Source organism: Artibeus jamaicensis, unplaced genomic scaffold, assembly GCF_021234435.1.
Source record: "Artibeus jamaicensis isolate MK-2021 breed Jamaican fruit bat unplaced genomic scaffold, CSHL_Jam_final contig_320, whole genome shotgun sequence".
NCBI classification, from domain to species: domain Eukaryota; kingdom Metazoa; phylum Chordata; class Mammalia; order Chiroptera; family Phyllostomidae; genus Artibeus; species Artibeus jamaicensis.
In genome coordinates this window covers 403,195-430,956 of record NW_026521753.1, presented here as the reverse complement: position 1 = coordinate 430,956, position 27,762 = coordinate 403,195, and the positions used below count along the sequence as shown (strand labels likewise).

The 27,762-nt window shown below is 42.4% G+C and overlaps 2 long non-coding RNA genes across 2 annotated transcripts in view; both read right to left on the bottom strand.

Moving 5' to 3' along the window:
• Positions 1 to 27,762, bottom strand: part of LOC128627124 (uncharacterized) — a 152,764-nt gene that overhangs the window by 26,737 nt on the left and 98,265 nt on the right. The gene's annotated exons all lie outside the window — the stretch shown is intronic.
• The window catches only part of LOC128627125 (uncharacterized), a 58,968-nt gene continuing 51,636 nt past the window's right edge, over positions 20,431 to 27,762 (bottom strand). The window contains exon 3 of the long non-coding RNA XR_008391239.1: positions 20,431 to 20,883. This is a non-coding gene — a long non-coding RNA (uncharacterized LOC128627125). The remainder of the gene's footprint in view (positions 20,884 to 27,762) is intronic.

Here is a 27,762-nt window from a genome sequence, read left to right as displayed (position 1 = left end):
ACAATGCTGCCAGTGGGACCACTGAACAGTGTAGGGGACCAGTTTGTTTAGTCTGGCAAATGTGATTCAGCTCTGTATGGAAAACCTACAGAAGTGAAGTGGTAGGCAAAAGCCAGATCTTTAAACTGAGTTTTCCCATGGGAATCTGGCCTACAAAATGCATACAGATTGTTATGGCTTGCTCTTGCTAAAACTCCATCACCCTGGTCTAAAACAACAAATGTGTATTGTCTATCTTCAAGGTAATATCCAAAGCTTATGTGAATTTGCCCAAGGACAGAGCTAATTGGCTCATCACTATTCCCCTCTGCATGTTATTTTCATTTTCTTGATTGTACCTAAAATGTAGACAATAATATTCTATGTAATAGGTAACAAATCTTTCTTTGATGTAAGACCAGAGGAAAACAATAAAAGCCCGTCTAGGCAAGGGTGAAAGTGTTCCCCTCTTAAGGGAGTGGCCGAGGCATCCATAGGCACTCTCCCCTTGAGAGTAGCCATACCATTCCCTTTTTCTCCACAGTATTGTCACCTGTGCATTTATTGTTCCTCAGCCATAACAGGCAGACTCTGCTGGCCGGAGTCCACCACAGAACAGTGCACTGCATTCCCATCACTGCCTGGGTCCAAGCAGAGCCTAAGAATCTCCTGTCAGGGATGCTGCAAGGGGTGCTGTCCAGTTCTGCTAATTATCCCAGAGACAGTTGTGTAGCCTGTCTGCCTCAACTTCCCCAGTAGCATCAAATACATAGTTGCCATGAAAGATGTCAGAAAAGGGAACATTAATGCAAAATTCTGTGACTCTGGGTTGGCATAACAGGTCATGATGCTTGCTGAAAGGAGTGAAAGACAGGGAAACTACCGTGACATGTGCAGGGAGGCAGCTGGCTCCAAATTCCCACTAGATGTGATCCAATCTTTGAGAAATGCTGATGCAGAAGGTGCTTAGACACCCGCCTCACTCCCTCCAGGAATAAAGGGAGTACACCCAGCTCCAGAGCCCTCAGCTACGTGATCAGCTTCCTGGGGTTTGCCTCAGCTATGAAGAGCCACCTCACCCAGTCACATCCCCTTCTTGAGGAGTGTCTTCCAAAGACTGATTAACACAGGGGCCCAATGGCCTAGGCTGCTTGCCCTTCCTAGGACAACTCTAAAGGCTAATGCCAACCTCAAAGCTCCTCACAGGTTGTGCTGAGACTTCTGGCTGGCCACCTGGCATTGCAGGTCTCTCTCAGGCCTACTCTGTGTCTTTCCCATCTCTTTCCAATGGGTATCAGAGGAACATGCCTGACATGCATCCTGCACACTATTTCCATCTCAGGGTTTATTCCCCTGAGAACTCAACCTGCACATCCCACCTGGTACTGAGGATTCTTTCTTCTGCTGTTTAAGAAGCCAAGGGCAGTCCCTGTGGCTACCATGTTCTCCTTTTTCAGGAGCCACAGAATATCAGTTCTTCATCTTTCTATCTCTATGTTTATCCACTCACTCAGTCCACTGTAGCTGAACCCCACTGACCACTGATGGAAGTGTAGCAGAAGTAGGATTCAAACAGACTTCAAGCTCTCACATCTTTATCATGAGGTTTACTGACTGTAGTGGGAATACCCACCAGCCCTGGGCAAGTAGTGTGCACCATCTGGGCCTCTGTTTCCTCAACCATGAAAGTAAGGGAGTAGGCTATGTAGTATTTGAGGCCCACTAGCCATTATGTTCAGATTATTCTTAAATTTGAAGACAGAAGGCCAGGTAGCAATCACAATGTGGCTTCCCACATTGGGGAAGGGCACAGAACTTGTTGCTTAGCAGTGCTGCCTCCAAGGACCTGCCAGACCAAATCTCTCTCCCTCTCCACCCACTCCTTACTAATCTTTCTCCCAGTACCTGCAGTGTTCCTGGTCAGACCTAAAGCACTCAGGGAAGGAAATGGGGACTGACCCTCCCTGGATACTCTGGAGTGGTAGCCAACTGGTCTGCAGTGGCATGGGCCATAGGGGGCAACAGCCACCACAGCTTCCCACCTGGGAAGGGATGCAGGGCTTGGCTGGCTTGTGCAAGAGGTATGGACCACTGCTGGGTGGCAGCCACTACTGGGTGTGGAGCTTAGTGGTCTGAGCTGAGAGCATGAGACATGCCTGGGGGGAAGCTGCCATGGCTTTCTGCCTGGGGAAAGGGCCCAAGGCTTACTAGCCTGGGTCAGGGATGTGGGCCATGGGTAGATAACAGTTGCCACAGATTCCCACATTGGGGATGAGTGCAGATCTTGGTGGGCCCACACCAGAGGCATGGGCTGTGGGTGAGCAGCAGCCACTGTGGCTACCCACCTTGGGGAGGGGCACGGGACCTACTATCACAGGCTGCCTGAGCCTGTCAGCCAGAGACTCCTTCCCTCTCCTCTTACAGGAGCTTGCTGAAGTCGAAGCATGCCCAGGAGCACTCAAGGAGGAGTCCAGAAGCATTCCCAGGTGACCCAGTCCCCAAGGTCCTCTAGGACCAAAGGTCTGATCAAAGATCCACCATTGGTCAGAAAGAAGGGGAGAATCCAAGAGAACAACATTTCTGCTTACTCTCCTTTTAAAGGCTCCTGCAGAATCCACTGCACAGCAGAAGTACATGGAAGAGTATATCCCTCCCATCCAATCACCATCCTATGTTTTGTAGTCAGCCTTGAGTACCTCTTTTTTCTGTATCATGTACACATCACCATGGTTGCTAGAGTGATGCATGCACACACTGTTTCTGGCACTTCTCTACTGCTCCCCATTTCCAGCAGGTGGAGTTCCTTCAGTTACAATTCCCACCTTTAACACTCTGGACACTTGTAATCTTACAAGTAAAGATGAACAAAGGTGTTCTGCAATTACTTCCTGCTGGCCAATGAGCACAGTCCTACCTATACCCTGCTCTGGATGTCCGTAACAAAGGGAGTCTGGAGAGGAGAGCAGCCTTTATGCAAGGGAAAGGGATCTTACAAAGTCAAGGTCAGTTGGTTGTCCCTGGAAAGTAGTGTACATGATGTCCAAAGGATGGCATTACTAGACAAATGGCATCCTGTTGTATTCTGGAGGTGACAAATATGGAAAGATGATTAGAAGGTACAATTATAACCATACAAGTAAGTGAAAAGGGTATGGACTAATTCTGCAGTGTTCCCAATTTAAAAAAATGTGACTTCCTTGGAGGAAGGTGTGGAAGGTGTATCACACCTGCTTGAAGATTTACTGACTGTTATACACGACTTAGTCCAAGGGAATATCCTGAGACCCCCTTTAACATTTCTGGACCCTTTCTGTCCAAACTATTAAAGCAGAAAAGGAAAGCAGTTATGAAGTAAAGCCAATAGTTCACCCCATACTTCACCAACTCAACAGCTTAGTCCAGTCGAACCACTGAATCCTAAGAAGCGGCAATGTAGGTGGGTTTTTCAAGTGAGACCTGCACCTTTCTGAGTCCACAAGACTGTCTTTTGAGAAGACCTTCAACTGCAAGGCCTTTACTGGAATAACACTAAGCAGTGACAATTTGATATCATCAGGTTAAACCAGTGCAACTCTCAAGTTAAAACAAACTTTGAGGATAGTTAGCTGCACTAGAGTCCAATATTCATGACTGAGAACTGTGATTTTTGCTTAAAACCTGATTCCACTCCCTAAGATCACCCTCACTGAACTAAAAAAGACAGCAAATTTTCAATTTTGTCCCATCATTTGCATAAACACAAGAGAAGCACTGAAAGCACATGATTCTTTGTCTGCTTTGCTGGAACCCTCACAAGAAACCTTCAGATTCACCCTTACACTGCCCTTCAGGGCATAAAGCCAGCCACGTAACTGCCATACGACTTTGCCTACAGTACCTGTATTTCTGAAGTCTTTGATTAACACTTTAACAAATGTAGTTGGGGAGTTCTTAAATCCTTGGGGAAGCACTGTCCAGCAGTATTGGAGTTTGGCTTTTGTCTGGGTCCTGCCATTCAAAGGCAAACACTTGTTGAGCCAGTTCATCTACTGGGATGCAGAAAAAGGTATTCTTCAAGTCTAGGACTGAAAACCATTTGCTATCTCCAGGCACCATGGTCAACAGATATAAGGGTTGGGTGCAGTAGGATGAATATCCTGAAAAATGTAATTTATGGCTTTAAGATCCTATACAAATTAATATTCATATAAGTGAGGGTTTTTGACTGGTAAAATGGGAGTGTCATAGGGAGACTTGCATGACCAAATTAGTTCCAATTTAAGAATTTCTGCAATACTGTCTAAATCCCCTCTACAGCCTCCTTTTCCAGGGGTTGCCATTTCTACTGTGAGATTTGCACCCCTTCTTTAGGTTAAGTTTTGTGGTTTACATGGTGCCTTACCTGAGGTTCTCTCAGCCCAAACAGTTTGGTCAACCTGTTTATAGAAATCCAGACTTCTGGGAAAGATGGAGGCATAGATAGATATGCTTTGCTTTTTTGCACAACCAAAAGGACAACAACAAATTTAAAAACAAGAACTTACAGAAAAGTGAACTGTATAGAAGTTGGACAATCAAGAAGTTAAAGAAAAAACATTCATCCAGATTGGTAGGAAAGATGGGGACTGGAAACCAGGGAGGAGAGGACATGCGGCAATGCAGTGGACCAAGCAAGTGAGACTGTGGCTGGAGAACCAAGCGGTCCCACACTCATGGGCAGATAAACCAGGAGGAACAGCTGGGGAGTGAGACAGACCATGAAATCCAGGGTTCCAGTATGGGAAACTAAAGCCTCAAAAACCTCTAGCTGTCAAATTCTGTAGGGGATTGCAGTGGTGGGAAAAACTCCCAGTCTCACAGAAGAGCTCATTGGAGAAATCCACAGGGTCCTAGAATGTACACAAACACACCCACCTGGGAATCAGGACCAGAAGTGCCTAATTTGCTTCTGGATAGCAAGGGAAGTGACTGAAATTGAGTCAGGGGCCAAACATGCAGCATTGTTTTCTCTTTCCCCTACCCCACATACTGTGCCATGACACAGTGACATGGGTTTCCCCACCCTGGTGAATAACTAAGGTTCTGCCCCTTACAATGTTAACAGGTGCACTGAGATAAAGAAATATGGCCCAAATCAAAAAATAGATCAAAGCGCCAAAAATAGAATTAAGCAACAGGGAGACAGCCAATGTATCAGATGCAAAGTTCAAATCACTGGTAATCTTGTTGCTCAAAGAAATGATTGAGTACAGATTTAAAAAAAAGGAAAAAGTGAAAGCTATGCAAAGTGAAGTGTGTGTGTGTGTGTGTGTGTGTGTGTGTGTGTGTGTGTGTAGTGAAGTAGTGAAGGGAATTGGGACTCAAGTCAGAGTTTAGACCAGAAGGAAGAAATAAACATTCAAGTGGAACAGAATGAAGAAACAAGAATTCAAAAAAATGAGAAAAGGCTTAGGAACCTCTGGGACAATTTTAAATGTTCCAACATCCAAATCATAGGGATGCCAGAATAAGAAGAGGAAGAGCAAGAAATGTACAAATTATTTGAAAAAATAATGAAGGAGAGAACTTCCCCAATTAAGCTAAGGAAACTGATTTCCAGGAAGTCCAGGAAGCTCAGAGAGTACCAAAGAAACTAGACTCAAGGAGAAACACACCAAAACATACCATAATTAAATTACCAAAGATTAAAGATAAGGAAAGGATCTTAAAAGTAGCAAGAGAAAAGGAGACAGTTACCTACAAAGAAATTCCTATAAGATTATCAGCTGATTTCTTAAAAGAAACCTTGCAGGCAAGAAGGGCATGAAAAGAATTATTCAAAGTCATGAAAGGCAAGGACCTGCATCCAAGATTACTCTATCCAACAAAGTTATCATTTAGAATGGAAGGGCAGATAAAGTGCTTGCCAACTAAGGTCAAGTTAAAGGACTACATCATCACCAAGCCCTTATTATGTAAAATATTAAAGGTACTTATCTAAGAAATAGAAGCTAATCAAACATATGAACAGTAAAATGACAAAAACTCACAACTATCAACAACAGAAACTGAAAAAAAAAACAAACAAACTATACAAACAACTAGAACAGGAACTGAATCACAGAAATGGGGATCACATGAAGGTATATCAGCAGGGAGGAGTTGGGGAAGAATAGGGGAAGGGTACAGGGAATAAGGAGCATAACTGGTAGGTGCAAAATAGACATGGGGAGGTTAAGAATAGTATAGGAAATGTAAATACAAAATTACTTACATGTATGACCTATGGACATGACCTGGGGTAGGGAATTTTAGAGGGAAGGGATGCACAGTGGTGGGGGATAAAGGAGAGAAAAAAATGAGACAACTGTAATAGCATAATCAATAAAAAATTAAAAATGGTAAAAAAAAATACCCTGTTCATGTTTCTCAGATGAGAAGTGTTCTCCTCTGGGTCCTCCCAGGCAAGCCAGGAGCACCTGGAGCTGGATAGCATGTTCCAGTGGAACCTCTATACAATTGGTGCTGCTTTCCAAAAGAAAAAAGTTATTTGTGCATGCAATTTGCAAAGTAAATTCCTTCCCAACACTACAATAGGGCAGTCTGTCATGTAGAGAAAACTATGTACAATCTTTTGATCCCAACACTGGCATTCTAAAGTTTGAAGGAATGTCTGCTTTTGTAATTGTCAAGTCACCCAAGTAACCATTACTCTATCCAAACTTTCCTTGGTTACTTTTGTATTCAGCACTGAGTACGGAGCTCCCATATCTACAAGAAAATCAGTTGGCTTGCTCCCCACTATCAACTGTACCTAGGTCAGGAGATGTTCATGGGAGCACCTTGGTAGCCTCATTTGTCATGAAATGCCCCTTGCCATTTTAGCATCTTCCAGCAAATGTTTCCATCCATTCTTTTCCCCGTTAATTTCATGCATGCCTTTTTCCAATGGTCCTCATTCTTGTAATAGGTACACTGATTGGTGACTAGTGGGCCTTTCTTTTTCTTTTTAGGGTTTTCTTCTTAGGGTCTTTTTCTGAGAACATGCTTTTTCTGAGAACACCATGGCCTGCTTTATCTTCTTTGCTGCCTGGGTATTGTTGGCTTTAAAGGCTATGTCTACTGGCTGAGAGAGATTCATTCCCAATGCCCCAACTAAACTCTAAAGTTTCTTCCTGACTCCAGACCACTTTGACCAATGAAATTCATATTCACCATCTTCACATTCTCTAGTACCTGTACATCAGCATCAGTGTGCTTTCTATAGGCTTGATAGATCTTCTCTAAAAATGTAGAAATGTCCTCATCTGGCTTTTGCTGAAGGGCCTGTATTATATTCAGCCTCTATTGCTTGGGCATCTCTTTCTTAAGCCATTCCAGTATACACTTTCTATAACATTCCAGGAAAGTTAGGTCCCCACATTCCAGTTAGGTCCATCTGCCATGGAAATTGCACCAGCTGGGCTGGGGGTCCCATTGAGATTCTCTTGGTGGATACGTTGGGCTTCTTCATTAGCCTTATTTTTTAAACTTATTTTTCAAGTACAGTTTTCTGTCTATTTCTCCCATCCCATCCCACCCTGCCCTGTGCTCCTCATCTCCATCCCATTCCCCCACTCTTAGTTATTGTCCCTGTGTCCTTTATACTTGTTCCTATAAACCCCTCCCCTTTTTTACCCTTGAATTCCCTCCCCTCTCCCCTCTGGTCACTGTCCCCCTGTTCTCCATTAGCCTTACTTTATTATTATTATTTTTAATATATTTAATTATTGTTCAAGTACACTTTTGTTTTTTAAATCCCATCCAAGCCCACCCCCCAGTGCTCCCCACCTCCCTTTCATTTCCAATCCCCTTAGTTGTTGTCCATGTGTCCTTTATACTAGTTCCTGTAAATCCTTCACCTTTTTAAAAAAAATTATTTTTCAACTACAGTATTCTGTATTTTACTCCCATCCCAGCCCACCCCCCATACCCCACACCTCTATCCCCTTTCCACCCCCCTTAGTTGTTGTCCATGTGTCCTTTATACTAGTTCCTGTAAATCCTTCAACTTTTTCCCCTGAAACTCCCTCCTCTCTCCCCTATGGTTACTGTACCCCTGTTCTCTATTTCACTGTCTTTGGTGTTATTTTGCATGCTTGTTTGTTTTGTTGGTTAGGTTCCCGTTAAAGGTGAGATCATATGGTATTTGTCTTTTGTTCCATGGCTTATTTCTCTCAGCATAATGCTTTCCAGTTCCATCTAAGCTGTTGCAAAAAGTAAGAGCTCCTTCTTTCTTTCTACTGCATAGAATTCCATTGTGTATATGTACCATAATTTTTTGATCCATTCATTTACTGATGGGCACCTGGGTTGCTTCCAGCTCTTGGCTATTGTAAATTGTGCTATGAACATTGGGGTGCATAGGTTCTTCTGGATTGGTATTTTAGGGTTCTTAGGATATAGTCCCAGCAATGGAATTGCTGGGTCATAAGGCAGGTCCATTTTTAGTTTTCTGAGCAAATTCCATACTGTTTTCCATAATGGTTGTACTAGTCTGAAATCCCACCAACACTGAACTAAGGACCCCTTTTCCCCACAACCTCTCCAACATTTGTTGTTTGTTGTTCTGTTTATGATAGCCATCCTGACTGGTGTAAAGTGGTATCTCATTGTGGTTTTAATTTGCATCTCTCTGATAGCTACCGATATTGAGCATCTCTTCATGTGTCTCTGGATCTTCTATATGTCCTCCTAGGGGAAGTGTATGTTCAAGTCCTTTTCCCATTTTTTAATTGGGTTGGTTGTCTTCTTAGAGTGGAGTCATGTAAGTTCTTTGTATATTTTGGAGATTAAACCCTTGTCTGAGGTATCATTGGCAATTATGTTTTCCCATACAGTTGGTTGTCTTTTTATTTTAATGCTGTTTTCCTTAGCCATGCAGAAGCTTTTTATTTTGATGACATCCCATTTGTTTATTTCCTCTATGTCCCTTGCTCTAAGGGACATATCAGTAAAACACATGCTGCATGAAATATCTATTTTCTTTCCAATGTTCTCCTCTAGGATTTTAATGGTTTCAAAGCTCATATTTAAGTCTTTTATCGACCTTAAATTTATTTTGGTGTATGGTGTAAGTCGGTGCTCAAGTTTCATTTTTTTGCATGTAGCTGTCCAGGTCTCCCAACACCATTTGTTGAAGAGGCTCTTTTCACTCCATTTTATGTTACTGTCCCCTTTGAAGAATATTACTTGCCCATAGAGACTTAGGTTTCTTTCTGGGCTCTCTGTTCTGTTCCAGTGGTCTATGTGACTGTTTTTATGCCAGTACCAGGCTGTTATGATTACAGTGGCTTTGTAATACAATTTGATATTAGGTTTGTGATCCCTCCTACTTTGTTCTTCTTTCTCAAAAGAGCAGCTGCTATTCAGACTCGTTTATGGTTCCATATAAATTTTTGAAGTGTTTGTTCTATGTCTGTGAAATATGCCATTGGTACTTTAATAGGTATTGCATTGAATCTGTACATTGCTTTAAGTAGTATGGACATTTTGATGATGTTAATTCTTCCAATCCATGAACACAGTATATGTTTCCATTTGTTTGTGTCCTCCTTGATTTCTTTCTTCAGTGTTGTGTAGTTTTCTGCATACAGGTCTTTCACCTCCTTGGTTAGGTTTATTCCCAGATATTTTATTTTTCTTTTTGCTATATGGAATGAGATTTTTTTCTTGATTTCTGCTTCTTCTGATTTATTGTTAGTATACAAAAATGCCTTTGATTTTTGGATATTGACTTTATAACCCACTGTTTTACCAAATTCATTTATTAGTTCAAGCAGTTTTTGAGTAGAGTCTATAGGATTTTCCATATACACTATCATGTCATTTGCAAACAATGACAGTTTTGTTTCCTCCTTTCTGATTTGGATGCCATTTATTTCCTTTTCTTGTCTGATAGCTGTGGCTAAAACTTCCAGTACTATATTGAATAGAAGTGGTGAAAGTGGACATCCTTGTCTTGTCTCTGATCTTAATGGAAAAGCTTTTAGTTTTTGCCCATTGAGTATGATGTTGGCTGTAGGTCTCTCATATGTGGCCTTTATTATATTGAGGAATGCTCCCTCTATTCCCACTTTCCTGAGTGCTTTATCATAAGTAGGTGTTGTACCTTATCAAAAGCTTTTTCTGTGTCTATTGATATGATCATGTGGTCTTTGTCCTTGCTCTTATTTCTGTGATGCATTACATTTACTGATTTGCGAATATTGAACAATCCTTGCATCCCTGGAATGAATCCCACTTGGTCATGGTGTATGATCTTTTGGATATATTGTTGGATGCCATTTGCCAATATTTTGCTGAGGATTTTAGCATCTATGTTCATCAGCGATATTGGCCTGAAGTTTTCTTTCTTTGTTGTGCCTCTATCTGGTTTTGGAGTTAGGATGATGCTGGCTTCATAAAAGGAGTTTGGGAGTTTTCCATCCTTCTGGATTTTTTTTTAAATAGTCTGTGGAGAATAGGGGTTAGCTCTTCCTTAAATACTTTGTAGAATTCTCCTGTGAAACCATCTGATCCAAGGCTTTTGTGTGAAAGGAGTTTTTGATTACTGCTTCAATTCCATCAGCAGTTATTGCTCTGTTCAGGCTTTCTGCTTCTTTTTCATTGAGTTTTGGAAGGTTATAATTTTCTAGAAATTTGTCCATTTCACCTAGGTTTTCAAATCACTTGGCATACAGTTCTTCATAGTAATTTCTTACAATCACTTCTATTTCTGTGGTATCAGTTGTAATCTATCCTCTTTCATTTCTGATTGTGTCTGTGTTCTCTCTCTTTTTCTTGATAAGCCTGCTTAAAGAAAGGCTTGTCTGTTTTGTTTATCTTTTCAAAGAACCAACTTCTGGATTCATTGATCCTTAGAAGTGTGCTTTTAGTCCCTATGTCATTTAGTTCTGCTCTCATCTTGGTTATTTTTTTCCATTTACTTGCTCTGGACTGTTTTTGTTGTTGTTCCTCCAGTTCTTGTAGGCGTAGGGTAAGGTTGTTTGTTTGAAACATTTCTATCCTCTTTAGTTAGGCCTGTATTGCTATAAACTTTCCTCTCAGGACTGCCTTGGCTGTGCTCCACAAGTTTTGGGTTGTTGTGAATTCATTTTCATTTGTTTTCAGAAACTTTTTGATTTCTTCCCTAATTCCATTCTTGACCCATTCGTTGTTTAATAGCATGCCATTCAATCTCCATGACTGTGGGTGTTTTGGGTTTTTTCCTTTGGGGTTGGTTTCCAGTTTCAGTCCCTTGTGGTCAGAGAAAATGCTTGGTATGATTTCAATATTCTTTAATTTGTTGAGGCTCGTTTTGTGGTCTATCTTTGAGAATGTTCCATGTGGATTTGAAAAGAATGTGTATTTAGTTTCTTTGGGATGAAGGGCTCTATATATATCATTAAGTCCATTCCATCTAGGGTGTTGTTTAGTGCCACAATATCTTTGTTGATATTTTGTTTTGAAGATCTGTCCATTTTTAACACTGGGGTGTTAAAATCCCCCACTATAATTGTGTTGCTGTCAATATCTTTCTTGGACTCCTCTAAGATGTTCTTGATATATTTGGGTGCTCCTATGTTGGGTGCATATATATTTACGATGTTAATGTCTTCCTGGTGGATTCTTCCCTTGAGTATTATGAAGTGACCTTCTGGGTCTCTCTTTTTGGCCCTTTTTTTGAAGTGTATTTTGTCCGATATGAGAATTGCTACCCAAGCTTTTTTTTCTTGTCCATTTGCTTGGAAAATTTGTTTCCAGCCTTTCACTTTTAGTCTGTGATGGTCCTTTGTCCTAAGGTGGGTCTCTTGTAGGCAGCATATGTGTGGGTCATGCTTTCTTATCCACTCGGCTATTCTGTGTCTTTTGTTTGGAGTATTTAATACATTTACATTTAGGATTATTATTGATAGGTACTTATTCATTGCCATTTTTGTAGCTGTGTTCCTCTCTGTCTCTTTTCCTTTCTTTCCTTTAAGTGGTCCTTTTAGTATTTCTTCTAGGGGTGGTTTGGTGGAAGCATATTCTTTTAGACTTCTTTTGTCTTGGAAGCTTTTTATTTGGCCTCCTATCTTGATTGAGAGCCTTGCTGGGTGAAGTAGCCTTGGTTGTAGGCCTCTGGTTCTCATTACTTGGAATATGTCTTGCCATTCTCTTCTGGCTTGGAGTGTTTCCATTGAGAAGTCAGTAGCTAACCTTATTGGGGCTCCCTGGTATGTTACTTCTTTTTTCTCCATTGCTGCCTTTAAGAGTGTCTCTTTATCTTGGAATTTTGCCATTTTAATGTTGATATGTCTTGAAGTGGGCCTCTTTGGATTCCTCTTGATTGGGACTCTGTGTGATTGCTGGATTTGTGTGACTTTTTGTCTCATCAAATTGGGGAAATTTTCCATCATTACTTTTCAAATACATTTTGTATCCCTTCTTCTCCCCCTGGTATTCCTATTATTTAGATATTATTATGTTTCATATTGTCTTGCATTTCTCTTAATCCCTCTTCATTCTTTCTGAGACTCTTTTCCTTTTCCTGCTCTTTCTGTGAGATGGTTTCTACTTTGTCCTCCAACTCACTAATCTGATCTTCTGTGTCATCGACTCTACTTTTAATACTTTCTACTGTGTTCTTCAATTCAGAAATTGTATTCTTCATTTCCTCTTGTCACTTGCTAATAGTTTCCATTTCCTTTTGCATGTTGATATAGTTTGCGGTGAAATCATTGTAGCTCCCCTGTAGTTTCTGGTAGCTCATTGTGAGCTCTTTGAACTTCCTGATAACCAGTGCTTTGAATACAGTATCTGAAAGTTGGCTTGCCTCTATTTCATCTAACATTCTTTCTGAGGGTTCCTCCTTTCCTTTCATTTGGGGATTGTTTCTTTGTCTTCCCATTGTTTGCGAGACTCTTCTTGTTAGCCTCAGCTTCTTAGATTGATCTGTTCTGACTCTCTGGGTTTATGGTGTGAACTTCTGTGGTGGGATACCTGTGAAATTCAGTGGTGCAGTCTCTTTCGGTTATCCTCTCATTCTCTGCTTCCACTTACTCAAATATGCAGCAACTTGTGGCTTCTCTCCTACAGCAAAGTGAAATTTGTCTCCCTGACTCTACTGTTGGGAAGCCTCTTCTATGGGTCCAGCTCTGGTCTTTTCATATTTTCAAGTTTTTTGTGTCTCGTCTGGTTCCTCCGTGACCGTCAAGATTTCTGGTCCCTTATTTTCATATATGCTGGCTGCCTGGCTTCTCCTCCACCAGTTGGACAGGATTTTCTCCCTTGTTTACAAGGAACTGGAATCTTCTCTGTCCTACTCTGTCACCATCTTGAAAGCCTTGTCCCATTAGCCTTATTTTTAATTAGCTGTCTTTCATCCACTGTTAACAAGATGTTGAGAAGAGCCTATACATCCATCCATGTTGGATGATGAGTGGCAAAAATGGAAGAGAAAAGATCTGTCATTCTCTGAGGATCATTCCTTTATAATGGGCTGGAATGCTTCCAATTCTGTAAGTCTGAAGTAGAGAACAGAGTATTAGCTCAATAATAGCCAGTGGGCTGGTTTTCCTGATTTACTGTGCCTATGGGATATTGCCTCAAGGAAACCAACTTCCTAGCTCAGAATAGAGAGGATCTCTGGCCAAACTGGGTGCTCTGATGGATCTTTGAGAGAAAGACCCATCCTTTTTCATACAGGGTTGGCACTGTCACCTCTTTGGGCTCCATTTCAGGGGTACCTTGTGGTGGAGATGATGATAGAAGGGATTCTTCTGCTACGAACCTTGTGTCCCTTGATTTCAGGGCATTAATGAGGCCTATTCCCTTATTTTCCTTCTTTTTTTTTTTGTACTATTAGGAAGAGGTTTCAAGGCCCCTTGACCCTCTGCACCATTAAGTGGACCTCCATCTCTAGTGAAATACTATTATGCAATGACATAAATGCCTTGACATAATAGATTTTATCCCATTTATAGAAAATGTTGGCAATACCTTTCCAGTTGCATAGTAGTACAGTAATCAAGGGAACCACAAATGGGTCACCTTTCCCCACAATATAAGCCACACAATATTGCAGTAATAAACCAAAAAATCCCTGGAAATCGGATAATGGGTATACATACCTCAGGCCACTAAAATTTGACCCAGTGGGCTCCTTCCAGGAGCCAACAGAGAACTGCCCCTACTGGCACAGACATACAGGCTGAAAGCTATGACCAACAGAATGCAGGCAAACAGGGAATATATAAGCAAAACCTAAACTTACAACCCCATTATTCCAACAAATGCTCACCAGCAAGTTTTTTCTGCCAACCATTCTCACACTCAGTGAACCTAAGCAATGGCCTCCCCCAAACTCTGCCAGTTCTCATCCAGACCCTGGTTCACAGTTCAAAAATTCAGGTGATCCTTCCTCCTTCCCAGAGTCTATTCTCTTCCCAAGCCTGTTTGTTTTCCACTTGCCAGGCATGTTTAAGCGGCCAATGCCTCTAGTGAATATGCAGAGAAATTTCCAGGGATTGGGAAGCCCCATAACCCTACTCCTTGTGGTGGGGGACAGGGCACCTTCCACGGTCTGCTAGGGCCCCTCATAGGGCACCACTGCTGTAACTGAACTAAAGGGATCCCACTACCTCCCAACAGAGTCTAGTGGAAAGGAAAATTGAATTTTTGTTTACTTATAGACATATACAGATTTTGTGATGCCCTCCACTGGCCCCCACTGCCAAAGAAGGCAGGAGGCTGCTAGCAGTTGGCTGCCACAGAGGTTTCCAGTGCCTTTCCACACAATGGAGGAGTGTGGGGCTTGCCACGTGGCCACACCACCTCCCAGGACCTGCCTCTTGGGACCTGCTGACCCAAATCTCCTCTCCTCCCATGCTGCCCCCTTTTACTGGTCTTGCTCCCAGTGCCTACAGTACTCCTGATCAGGCCCAAAGGACTCGGGGAGGGGTGCAGGGCCTGAACCTCCCGGGCTGCACTGGGGCTGTAGCCAACTGACTCACACTGGCATGGGGCAGAGGCAAGCAACAGTCACTACAGCTTTCCACCTGTGAAGGTTTAGAGGCAGCCAGGCCCGCACCAGAGGCATGGGCCATGGGCATCTGGCAGATGCCATGGGGCATGAGGCTTGCCAGCCAAGGTTTGAGGAGTGGGCCACAGGGAGGTAGAAGTATCCATGGCTTCCCGCTTGTAGGATGGATGTGAGGCTTGCTGTCCCAAGCTGGAGGTGTGGGCCACAGGCAGACAGCAACCACTGCAGAGCATGAAGCTTACTAGCCCAAGTTGGAGGCCTGGGTCATGGGCAAACAGGAGCCATTTTGGCTTCCCGTCATGGGGAGGGGCACCAGGCTTTCTACACCCATGCTGGTGGCATGGACCAAAGGTGGAAGGAAGCCACTGTGGCTCCTCACCTTGGGGGAAGGGCATGGGGCTTTCTGGCTGAGCCTCCTTCAGTCCTCCAGCCCAGTCCACCTGAGCTCTCAGGCCTCAGCCTCTTTCCCTCTCCTTTTACCTGAGCTAGCTAAACTCCAAGCCTCCCCTGGAGCACTCAGGGAGGTTCCCCAGGTATAATCCCAAGCCACCCAGTTCCCAAGGTCCAAGGCCCAGGAACTCCAGCTCCTGTCAGTCAGGAAGGAATGAAGAATCCAAGAGAGCAGTATTTCTGCTTGCTCTCCTTTTAAAGGCTCCTTCAGAAACCTGTGGGCTAGAAGTAGATGGAAAGGTATGTCCCTCCCATCCAATCACCTTCCTAGTTTTGAGTACCATCCTTGGGTACCTCTTTTTTCCTGACTCATGTGCATGTCATCCTGATTGCTGGAGAAACACATGTATGTGGCATCTGCAGCACATCTCCACCCCTCTCCATTTCGGGGCAGGGGGGCAGTTCCCCCCCATTATGCTGATGCTCCAAGTAGAGACAGGTTATCACCCAGTTGATACCACCTGGTGACCAAGTGGCCATCTCTCCCTGTGTTCCTTCGCTTCATCTTCCCTCTGTGAGTATCTGTCTCAGTCCAAATTTCACTTTTTTATAAAGACTCCTTTGGAGGATCTCAGGCTCATGTTAATGACCTCATTTTAACTCACTTCTCTAGAGACCCTAGTCCAAATAAGGTCACATTCTGAAGTAATAGAGTCGAGAAATCCAGCATCTCTTTTTTTTCTGAGGGACACAATTCACCTGGGGACAGAACCAGACACCTGGGGACAGAACCAAAACCCCTAAGACAAGAGTTCAAGGACCAGACCTGGTGTTGGAAGGGAGATAGAAGCCACCCTTGAAATAGTCTGAGACACTATAAAGCAGATGCAGTGAGCTGTGTGAGTCTGTCTGTGTTGTCCCGAGGCAGATTGGACATGAGGACAAGAGGAGTTTGGTGTGTGGGGGAGGGTAAGTAACATAAGAATGAGGAAAGTTCAGGGAAGGGCACATATTGAGATGATGACTCCCAGGGATCAGGTGGGGCTGTCTTGCCAGGGCCCTCTGAAGAAGGGGGTAAAATGTGTCTCAGAATTAATGCACAAATAAGTGGGAAAGCAGGGTATTAGCCACTGACTCCAGTCCCTATAGTACGTCCAGTCTCCAGTCATGCTGGGAAGGCCTCAGGCAGAGGAGCAGCAAGAAACATCCAGGAGATGGAGCAGAACCAAGCCACTGTGGCTTCAACACCCCCCTCACTCCCTGCCTCCCTTCTCTGAAGCCAGATGGGTATGGTAATGTCTCTGCTTCCTTTGGGTTCCAACTCTAGAAGTCTGTCTTCATGCTGGCTGCCACATGTGATCTGTGCCTGGGGTGAGGTGTATGTGGTGTTTCTGTGTGGGAATTTGTGTGTGACTGACTATATATGTGTTTATATAATGTATGTGTATAGAAATGTAGTATGTGAATGTATGTGTGATGTGTGTGATGTGGCTGCGTGTATTTTATGTAGTATGTTCTTTTTGATGTGGCTGCGTGTATTTTATGTGGTATGTTCTTTTGTGTGGAGTGATTGTTAGTATAGTATGTGTGATGTCAATATGTGTGCATGCTGTTTTTGTGTTTGGCATGTGATACATTTTTGTGTAATGTCTCCCTTGTACTGATATGAGCGTGTGCTGGATTTGTATGTGCTGTGTATATCCTGTGCATGGTTTGTGGTATGAGTGCTGTGTGTGCATGTTTGCTCTCCATGTAGGAGGAAGTTTGCTTGCAGATGAAGAAGCTGAAATTCTCTTGGTGGAGGCAAAGATAGAAGAGTGGAGCCTCTCCCCAGAGAAGTGGGGGGACAAAATTGCTGGAATTTTTGTTTTGGTTCAGAAGGTATAAGAAAGGGAGGATTTAAGGGGGGGAAAAAGAGCCCTGTCTGATGAGGCTTGGTTGGTTGGAGCATCATCCAGTAAACCTAAAGGTCATGGGTCCAATTCCCATTAAGGATACATACCTAGGTTGCAAGTTCAGTACCCTGTGGGCATGCATATGAGAGGCATCTATTCAATGTTTCTCTCTCCCCACCCTTCCCTCCTTCTCTAAAATGAATAAATGTATCCTCAAAAGAGGATTTAAAAAACAAAAAGAAGAAAAAAACTGAGACCTCTGGGAGGGCAAGTGAAAAGTGGAGAAGCAGCACCTGGTCTTGTGAGGATAAAAGCAGTTCAGGAGGATAATTTTATGAACTACAGTCTGCCCCTCGGTCTGGCTGATGCCAGCATGAATTTGCCTGTCATCAGTCAGGCCTCAGAATGTCTGGTCATGTCAGGCTGGGAGAAAAATGCTGACAGTGGAGGAGTGCTGGATTGGCATGAGGGGAATGGGGTTTGCTTCTCCTTGACCCTGTTAGAACAAGGGTCTTATGGTCAGGGTTGTTTTCAACGCTGCGTCTTGCCAAGTGTTAAAATGTAGCATGGTATTTTGCAGACCAGCTGTAAACAGGATGAGCTTGACAGGAATAAATATAACCAACTTCAAAGAAGAAATCAGCATGTAATTGACCAAATAGTTTATATAAGCAATGACTAAGACTTCCTTTCCAGAGACAGTGGTTTGAGTGTAATTCCCTGTCTCCTTTACTTGCTGCAAGTAAATAAAACTACCTTACAATGATCACATCTTGAATAGAACACCTCAAACAGGGATCATCTTGAGATTGGTGACTATTCTAGGCTGCTGAGAAGTATGAGAACTTTGAAGTATTACCAAGAAGTATGACCCCAGATACTTATCTTACAAGATGATAAGTGACAAGTACTGAAGAAAACCTCTAATTTTAGTTGCATCAGTTTTTCTCTCTTCAGATGCCTGATGCCTGCATACTCAGGGTGAAGAGCACAATCATAGGAAAGACCATTCATGTCTCCCAGTTACAAATTCTTCTTAAGGCAAAGACTATGAGAGACTGAAGGTAACAGCTGTATGGGGACAAAAATACACTTCCCAAATCCTCCTGCAATATTTTGTTCATATCTTTGAGAAGGCATGGAACCTCAGGAAGACATTATACAATCCTGTTTTCCCAAAGGAGGAGGGTACCTCACCTCTGGGAGATTTACATAATACTCTGGGATGTTAAAGCTGCCAGAAACACCTGAAAACTGTTGTGTGTGGCTCTCAGCATACATCTCCAAGGATTTCACCAGTAGCCTATCAGACATGAAGCCAGTTGGCCAGCAGGTTGCTCACTTGGCCCTTCGCAAGCATGTGGGACACCAGATTTTGCAGATACTTCATGAGGAAGGGACATTTTCTCTGGACAGTTTTAAAGAAATAAAGCAGCAAGCACAGTGAGCAAAGCTAAGACTTTCAAAAAATAAGGGACAAAAAATGCATTAAAAAAAGCAGTTTTTAAATTTCTCTGCTATTATTAGTCTCATTTTTTAACTTACAAAATAACATAGAAATTGAAATTACCTGAACAAAATTAATCTTATGAGCTGAGAAGGAAAAACAAAAACAAAAACCGACCAGGATGGAGGTTTTGGGAGTGAGTGGTTTGTAGCTGAGTCTGTGTGTACTACATTTCACTTTGTTTTTCTATCTCTCTCATCTGAACTACATAGCCAAAAAAAATTTTTTTTATCAAAACATTATTTTTTATTGATTATGCCATTACATTTGTTCTATTCCCCATCATATCCCTCCTCCCTGCACAATCCTCCTTCACCATTCCCCCCCTTTAGTTCATGAACACGTGTCTCAAGTTCTTTAGATTCTTTATTTCCCCTACTATTCTTACGCTCCCCCTATCTATTTTATATCTACTGTCTATGCTACTTATTTTCTGTACCTTCTCCCCCCTTCTCCTTCTCCCACTCCCCTGTTGCTAATCCTCCACGTGATCTTCATTTCTATGGTTCACTCCTGATCTAGCTGTCCTCTTAATTTGCTTTTGTTTTAGGTGTGGTTGTTGATAACTGAGTTTGCTGTCCTTTCACTGTTCATCTTTTTTATCTTCTTTTTCTTAGGTAAGTCCCTTTAACATTTCATATAATAAGGGCTTGGTGATGATAACCTCCTTGAATTTGATCTTATCTGAGAAGCACTTTGTCTGTCCTTCCATTCTAAATGAAAACTTTGCTGGATAGAGCAACCTTGGTTGTAGGTCTTTGGTTTTCCTGACTTGCAATACCTCTTTCCAGCCCCTTCTTGCCTGTAAGGTCTCTTTTGAGAAATCAGCTGACAGTCTGATGGGAAGTCCTTTGTAGGTGACAGTCTCCTTATCTCTTGCTGCTTCTAGGATTCTCTCCTTCATTTGAATCTTGACTAATGTAATGATGATGTGCCTTGGTGTGTTCCTTCTTGGGTCCAACTTCTTTGGGACTCTCTGAGCTTCCTGGATTTCCTGGAAGTCTATTTCCTTTGCCAGAACGGGGAAGTTCTCTTTTATTATTTGTTCAAATAAGGTTTCCACTTGTGACTGTTCCTCTTCCCCTTCTGGTACCCCTATAATTCGAATGTTGGAATGTTTAAAGATGTCCTGGAGGTTCCTAAGCCTCTCCTCATTTTTCTGAATTCTTGTTTCTTCATTCTTTTCTGTTTGGTCATTTTTTGCTTCCTTCTGGTCTACTCCCTTGATTTGAGTTCCAGTCTCCTTTCCATTACTATTGGTTTCCTGTGCATTACCATTCATTTCAATTAGTTTAGTCTTCATATGTTCCTCTCATTTGTGACTAAAATCAACCAGTTCTGTGAGGATCCTGATCACCAGTGTTTTGAACTATGCATCTGAAAGTTTTGCTATTTCTTCATCACTTAGATTTATCAGCTCTGGGGCTCTGAGTTGTTCTTGATCCATGTTTTTACCTGTTTGTTCCTGTTACGTATGAGGAGCGGAGCCTTAGTTGTTTACCAGGGCAGGGCCACCCAGGTCGCTGGGTTGTGACTCTCGATGGGGGGACAGGGTCAGAGAGGGAGCAATGGCAGTCCTCTCCGCTCGCCTAGTCCGTCCCACCGCTGGCCTCAGCCTGTTTATCTGAGCAGAAATATGTGAGCCCACTGCCCTGCACTGTGAGGTTTCAATGCTCGCCTCTTCACTGGTTTATCTGCACGCAAATGCGTGGGCCTTCGGCTGCTTGCGCACCACCCTGGTTGGGGATCTTTTTGGCCAACCAAAAGGTTGGCATCTCGTTTTCGGACTTTGCATTGTCGATTTTCTATGTGGTTTGGTTGCGTTTGTTGTTGTTAAAACTTTGTTGTTTTTAGATTTGGTTGTGTGAGTACGCAAGGCGTTTCCACCTACACCTCCATCTTGGCGGAAGTCCCCCCAAAAAATCTTTTTAAGTCACAGAGAAAGATCATTTCTGAAAAGTGAGGTTTAACAAACAGTGGCCTGAAATGCGTATTCAAATTCTAAAAATCCATTCTTGGCTTCTTTTATTAACTTCAGCCCCAGACTTTAGGACAATTCTTGTTTTGACCAATATGAACAATTGTCACATCACCTGGTGATTGGAAATTATCTGTAGAGAAATTTTTAAAAAACAATTTGTGCCCAGCAATACTATTTAGCAAACATTGGAATTTTCACCCTGAAGACTCAGGAAGAAAATGAACCTTACTGGTCCTCATGCTAGACCATTTAACTTCCATTTAGCAGAGCTCTTCCTCCCTCTGCTACTATAACCAGGTAACAGTTAGTCCATCAGCCAGAATCTTAAAGTAATCAGAGTTCCTATCCAATAAAACCTCTAATGAATATGTAAATGCATAAAAAACAACTTTTTTGGTTAAATTCATTAAGCATGAATTACTGTAGCACAACTGAGCTCATACCACTTTATACATAATTTGTTTCTTTATGAGTTTCCCTATAACAAAGGTAAAAATAAACAGATGAATGAAAGACTAAATGATGGGGAAATGGATGGGTGGATGGGTGGATGGATGGATGGATGGATGGAGCTGGTAGATATGGCTCTTGGTCTATAAATCTTAACCAAAACTTGTGTAATTCCTCCAGAATACAACTTCCTACAGGATAGAAACTGTGAATGTTGTTAAAATAGTAAATCCATTAGAAGGCAAGAAAAGAAACATGTTTAATTCTGTACTAAGATATTTGGTGCTGCTCAATTTATAATAAACAAGTACTAGAAGCAACCTAAGTGTCCATCAGTAAATGAATGGATCAAAAAATTATGGTACATTTCCACAATGGAATTCAATGCAGCAGAAAGAAAGAAAGAGCTCCTACCCTTTGCTACAGCATGGATGGAACTGTAGAGCATTATGCTAAGTAAAACAAGTCAGGGAATGAAAGACAAATACCATGTGCTCTCAGCATTAACAGGAACCTAATCAACAAAACAAACAAACGAGCAAAATATAACCAGAGACATTGAAATTAAGAACAGACTGACAGTAACCATAGGGGAAGTGGGAGGGGATAATGGGTGGGAAAAAGGGAAGGGTTTTCAGGAAAAACTATAAAGGACAAATGGATAAAACCCGGTGGGGGTGGGATCAAGGGAAGGAGGTGGGGATGACTGGGGTTGGGGGTAGAGGAGTACTTGAACAAAAATTTTCTAATTAACATTAAAAAAAAGATATTTGGTATTGCTATGCACAATCTTTGCCTTTTCTGAAGACAGAAAAGGACCTTCAGACAGAAAGTTTTTCAGCCTGAAACAAATCTGTGTAGCTAGGGATTTAGGTTATCCAAACTCGAACCATGTGTCAGTTATAACCCTTGATGTTTCTACGATCTCAATAAAAACACAAAACAGACTTCCGCCAAGATGGAGGCATAGGTGTAGATGCTGTGCTTTCTCACACAACCAAGTTTAGAGACAACAAAATATTAGCAACAGAAAACACAGCCAGAACAAAGAAAATTGAACTTTTCGGAAGTCCAATAACAATGAATTCTTCAGCCTGACTGGTAAGAGGTGCGAAACCAGCAGCTGGCAGAGCGGGTTTGCACAGGAAAACTTGGTCAGAAGGACTCAGAAGAGCGGATCCCAGGCATGGGGTTGCAAAGGCAGACTCAGTGAGCGACCTAGTGAGCTCCACCCAGTGAGCAACCAGCAGATCCTGCGAGGGTGAAGGGTGGCGGGTTGACTGTGCTGGTGCATCTGTGTGCAGATACACCAACGAGTAAGTGGGCAGTGAGACTGGACCTAGCGGGTCCCAGCGACTGGAGGCAGCAGAGAGGGCTGCCATTTCCTGGCTCTGACCCTGCCCCCATGTACAGCGTCACAATCCAGCAACCAGAACAACCCTACCCTGGTGAACATCAAAGGCTTCAATCCTCACCCAGAGGCAGGAAGAAGCATAGGGGGACACCATTTCCCCACTCTGACCCCGCCACCACAAACAGCATCACAACCCAGTGACCCCGCCCTGGAGGCCCCGCCCCACCCCGCCCCTAAGGATCTGCTCCTCATACTTAATGCGCTCGAACAGACCAAAAATGTCTCAAGAAGATCTCAAAGCCCCAGAGCCCACAAATCTAAGTGACGAAGAAATAGCAAAACTTTCAGATGCACAGTTCAAAACACTGGTGATCAGGATCCTCACAGAACTGGTTGATTTTAGTCACAAATTAGAGGAACATATGAAGACTAAACTAATTGAAATGAATGGCAGTACAAAGGAAACCAATAGTAATGGAAAGGAGACTGGAACTCAAATCAAGGGAGTAGACCAGAAGGAAGCAAAAAATGACCAAACAGAAAAGAATGAAGAAACAAGAATTCAGAAAAATGAGGAGAGGCTTAGGAACCTCCAGGACATCTTTAAACGCTCCAACATTTGAATTATAGGGGTACCAGAAGGGGAAGAGGAACAGTCACAAGTGGAAACCTTATTTGAACAAATAATAAAAGAGAACTTCCCCGTTCTGGCAAAGGAAATAGACTTCCAGGAAATCCAGGAAGCTCAGAGAGTCCCAAAGAAGTTGGACCCAAGAAGGAACACACCAAAGCACATCATAATTACATTATCCAAGATGAAAATGAAGGAGAGAATCCTAGAAGCAGCAAGAGATAAGGGGACTGTCACCTACAAAGGACTTCCCATCAGACTGTCAGCTGATTTCTCAAAAGAGACCTTACAGTCAAGAAGGGGCTGGAAAGAGGTATTGCAAGTCATGAAAACCAAAGACCTACAACCAAGATTGCTCTATCCAGCAAAGTTTTCATTTAGAATGGAAGGACAGATAAAGTGCTTCTCAGATAAGATCAAATTCAAGGAGTTCATCATCACCAAGCCCTTATTATATGAAATGTTAAAGGGACTTACCTAAGAAAAAGAAGATAAAAAAGATGAACAGTGAAAGGACAACAAATGCACAGTTATTAACAACCACATCTAAAACAAAAGCAAGCTAAAAGGACAACTAGATCAGGAGTAGAATCATAGAAATGAAGATCTCATGGAGGGTTAGCAACAGGGGAGTGGGAGGAGAAGGGGGAGAAGGTACAGAAAATAAGTAGCATAGACGGTAGGTAGAAAATAGATAGGGGGAGGGCAAGAATAGTATGGGAAATATAGAATCCAAAGAACTTGAGACACATGGTCATAAACTAAATGGGGGAATGGTAGGGGTGGGGGTGCATCGTGGAGGGGAATGAAGGGGGGGAATAGAACAACTGTAATGGCATAATCAATAAAATAAAAATTAAAAAAATAAATAAAAACACAAAACAAATGTGTTCTCTGATAAAAGCAATGCATGTGTGCAATGTTGAGAGTGTTGATTTAGGATAGAAGAAAGTGGGAATACTTCTTGTTGTCATTAATTTGTGGCTTTAGAATCTTGGCAAAAATCATGTAACTTCCCTGCACCTCATTTTCCTTAACCTTGGAATGGAAATGTCATTTGACCTGCCTACATCAAGAAACTTGTAACAGTCTTTTCTACCACCCATGTGCATTTGAAGTTGCTTGAAGTTATTTTGTAAAGTAGGAACCCTCTCTCAGAAATAGGGGAGTGGTGGGGAAGCACCAAGGGTGGTGCATGAGCAGTAGCTGTTGTGTGGCTACAAAACCAGCATGCATTTCTCTGACAACCAAGGTGATAATGCAGCTATTTCTGGCATGCACTGGATTCTGGGGGAAGTTTTAAAAGAAAAACACCTGGAAATACACCTTTTGTGCTATTGGGGTGACCCAAGTCAGGAGCTTGCCTCCTTAGTTCTTGCCTCACTTACAAGATAATAATTCAAATGAGAGACAACACATGTAGTGGAAGTGAAATAGCAAGTTTACTGATACAGTCAAGCAAAAAGGCTACAGTTGGTCACTCAGATTCCAACTATTTGGGTTTCAGGGATTATATACTTTAGTTAGCTTCTAGGCACCCCTCCTTCTTCCTTTTCTAGACCTTGGTACCAATATACAGTTACAAAGCCTTTCTTTCTCAGCTAGTAAAGGCTTTCTGTCATAGTGAAATTGCTACAGAGGCTCCCTTTCCCAGCACAGATATGCCCTGTCCCATCAGAGTCTCAAGCTATCTTTGCTTATTAAGTTTGGAACATTCAGCAATCTTATCACACCAGGCTCAGGACTGCTGAATTAATGGGTGAAATATGTCTCCTTCCCCTTTCCTTCCTTGGTTTACTATATATCCTGCCTGACATTCCCTGCTCAAGTGACACCATCCAAATGGTGGGGTACTGAAGGTCAAAGTTCAGTTTTCCATATCTCCTTCAGGCTGATTAGGGCCATAGATTTGGTTTTGGGATAGTGTCACTTGTTCCCTCTATAAACAAGAAAAAGTTAGGGTTTTATATGGAATGTCAGCAGCCTGATCCATGAGGCTAAGCGGTATGCTTGAATAATTTGATTGTACAGCCATTTGCAGGTGAATTGTTGCTAGCCCGGAAGACACAATATGAACAAGGATATTAAAAATACAAAGTCTAAAAAGGAGTAAGATAAGTAGGGAAGTGAGTGGACCCAGGATAGGCAGTATCCAAGATTTTCAAAACTAGAAGCCAAACCAGGAATCCCACCCTGCTCAGCCTGGGCCTGGAGTTGCCTGGCCCTGTCTGAAAATTCACGAATGTGATTTTGTAGTTGGCCTGTTTGGTTGATCCAAAAACAGCATTCTTCCTGGAGCATGAGGCAGGTGCCTCCTTGGGCAGGAGAGAGCATATCTATTCCATGCTGGTTTTGAAACACTATAGCTGCTAAGGAATTAATTTGAAACTGGATGATAAAAAGGAAGCATATAAAGTTATATCTTGTCTTAATGTAACATGAGGGGATTCCTTTAGGATATGTGGAACTGTGGAAAAGCATTGAAGTCACACCTGTGTGTGTCACCAGGCAACTGGAATGACACATGCATGATGCAGCAAAAAGGGTTGCATTAGGAAGTGACTGAATGAGATAGACATACCCTCCCATCTACTTCTGCCACACAGAGAATTATGGAAGGAATCTCTGAAAGCAGAGTGTATACAAATACTGTGAACTTCTGCTCCCCCAACCACTGAATGGTGAGTTGGCAGCAGTGGGCTGAGGTTCCTGAGTTGGTGGGTCATACCCTTCCCTGGGTGCTCCAGGACCTGCCTGCCTGGGGCACAGCAGGTTCTGGTAAGAGGGTGGGGGGAGACTCATGCCAGGAGACTCAGGGAGCATGGTTGGACAGCAAACCCTGCACTCCTTCCCCAAGTGGGAAGCCATGGCAGTTGCTGCCCGCCTATGGCCCACACCAGTCCAGGCCTATGGTGTACAGCCCCACTGAAGCTGAGGGGACAGGTTACCTGTGCCTGCTCATCTGAGTGCTCTGGGCCTGACCAAGAGCACTGCAGACACTAGCCTGGTAAGAAGGTGGCAGTGAGGGGTAAATAAGAAGTTCTATGAAGGTTGCAGAAGGTGTGTAGAATGTTGTAAAATAGGTAAAGGATTTTGAAAGCATAAAAGTTGAAGAGAAACTTCAGTTCTTGGTTGTAGTTATTTTCTGATCTTGGTGGAACTTTGCAGTTTTGTATACATTGAGAATCCTCTGTCTCTACTAGTAGACTAGAGGGCAAGAGAATGCCTCTGTCATTAAGACCTAGAAATGTTATCTGGTGCCAGTTAGAGTCTGGCTGAGGTGAGAGAGCATGTCCCTGCTATGAGACCAGTTGGTGAAAAGTCATGTCTCTGCTAGGAGACCAGTGGGTGCACTGGTAAGCAAGAAAATGTCTCTACCATTGGGGCTTTGTGCCATTTGGGACCTGGAAAAGGTCATTTGTGTGGCCAGTTAGTGTAGCTAGTCTGTGGGAGATAAGATTCTAAGGCTAGTTTCAGTCTCCTCATTTTTTTTATGGAATTCTGTCTATGCTTTAGGTTTTGTTTTGTATTGTTTCTATGTTAAAAAAATTTAAAGGAGAGGGGAGGGAATTTCAGGGGAAAAAAGGAAGGGTTTGCAGGAACAAGTATAATGGACACATGGACAATAACAACGGGGGGTGGAAACGGAACGGAGGTGGGGAAGGCTGAGGGTGTGGACTGGGATGGAGGTAAAAGGCAGAAAACTGTACTTGAACAACAATTAAAATAAAAAAAATTTAAAGAAATTGAGGTTTCATTAAATTAAGAAGTAAATTAGTGAAAGATATTATATGATGGAAATAAAATGTTGGTACATATTGGAAGGACAAGGACTTTTTCTACGTAGTTTTCTTTCCACTTGATCCTTCTAAAATTTGCCATCCTTTTCTTAAGTATATTTTATTTATTATGCTATTACACTTGCCCCATTCCTTTTCTCTATACTCCTCTGCCCAGTGCCCATTACCTCCAGCACTCCCCTACCTTAGTTTATGTCTATGGGTCACATATATAAATCATTTCGCTTTCCCATTTTGTATACTATTCTTAACATCTTCTTGTCTTTTTGCACCTAGAATTATTCTTTTTTTCCTTGTACCTTTTTCCCCATTCTCCCCCTTTCCACTCCCCACTGACATGCCTCCATGTGATCTCCATTTCTGTGATTCTGTTCCTGTTCTAGTTGTTTCCTTGGTTTGTTTTTGTTTTAGATTCAGTTGTTAATAATTGTGAGTTTGTTGTCATTTTATTTCATAGTTTTAATAATTTTATTTTTCTTGGATAAATTCCTTTAACACTTCACATAATAAGGGCTTGGTAATGATGAACTTTAGTTTTACCTTGTCTGGGAAGTACTTTATCTGCCTTTCCATTCTAAATAATAGTTTTGCTGGATAGAGTAATTTTGGATGTAAGTCCTTGCCTTTCATGACTTTAAATACTTCCTGCCAGTCCCTTCTTGCCTTTGAAGTTTCTTTTGAGAAATCAGCTGATAGTCCTATGGGAACTTCTTTGTAGGTAACTGTAGTCTTCTCTCTTGCTGCTTTTAAGATTCTCTCCGTCTCTTTAACCTT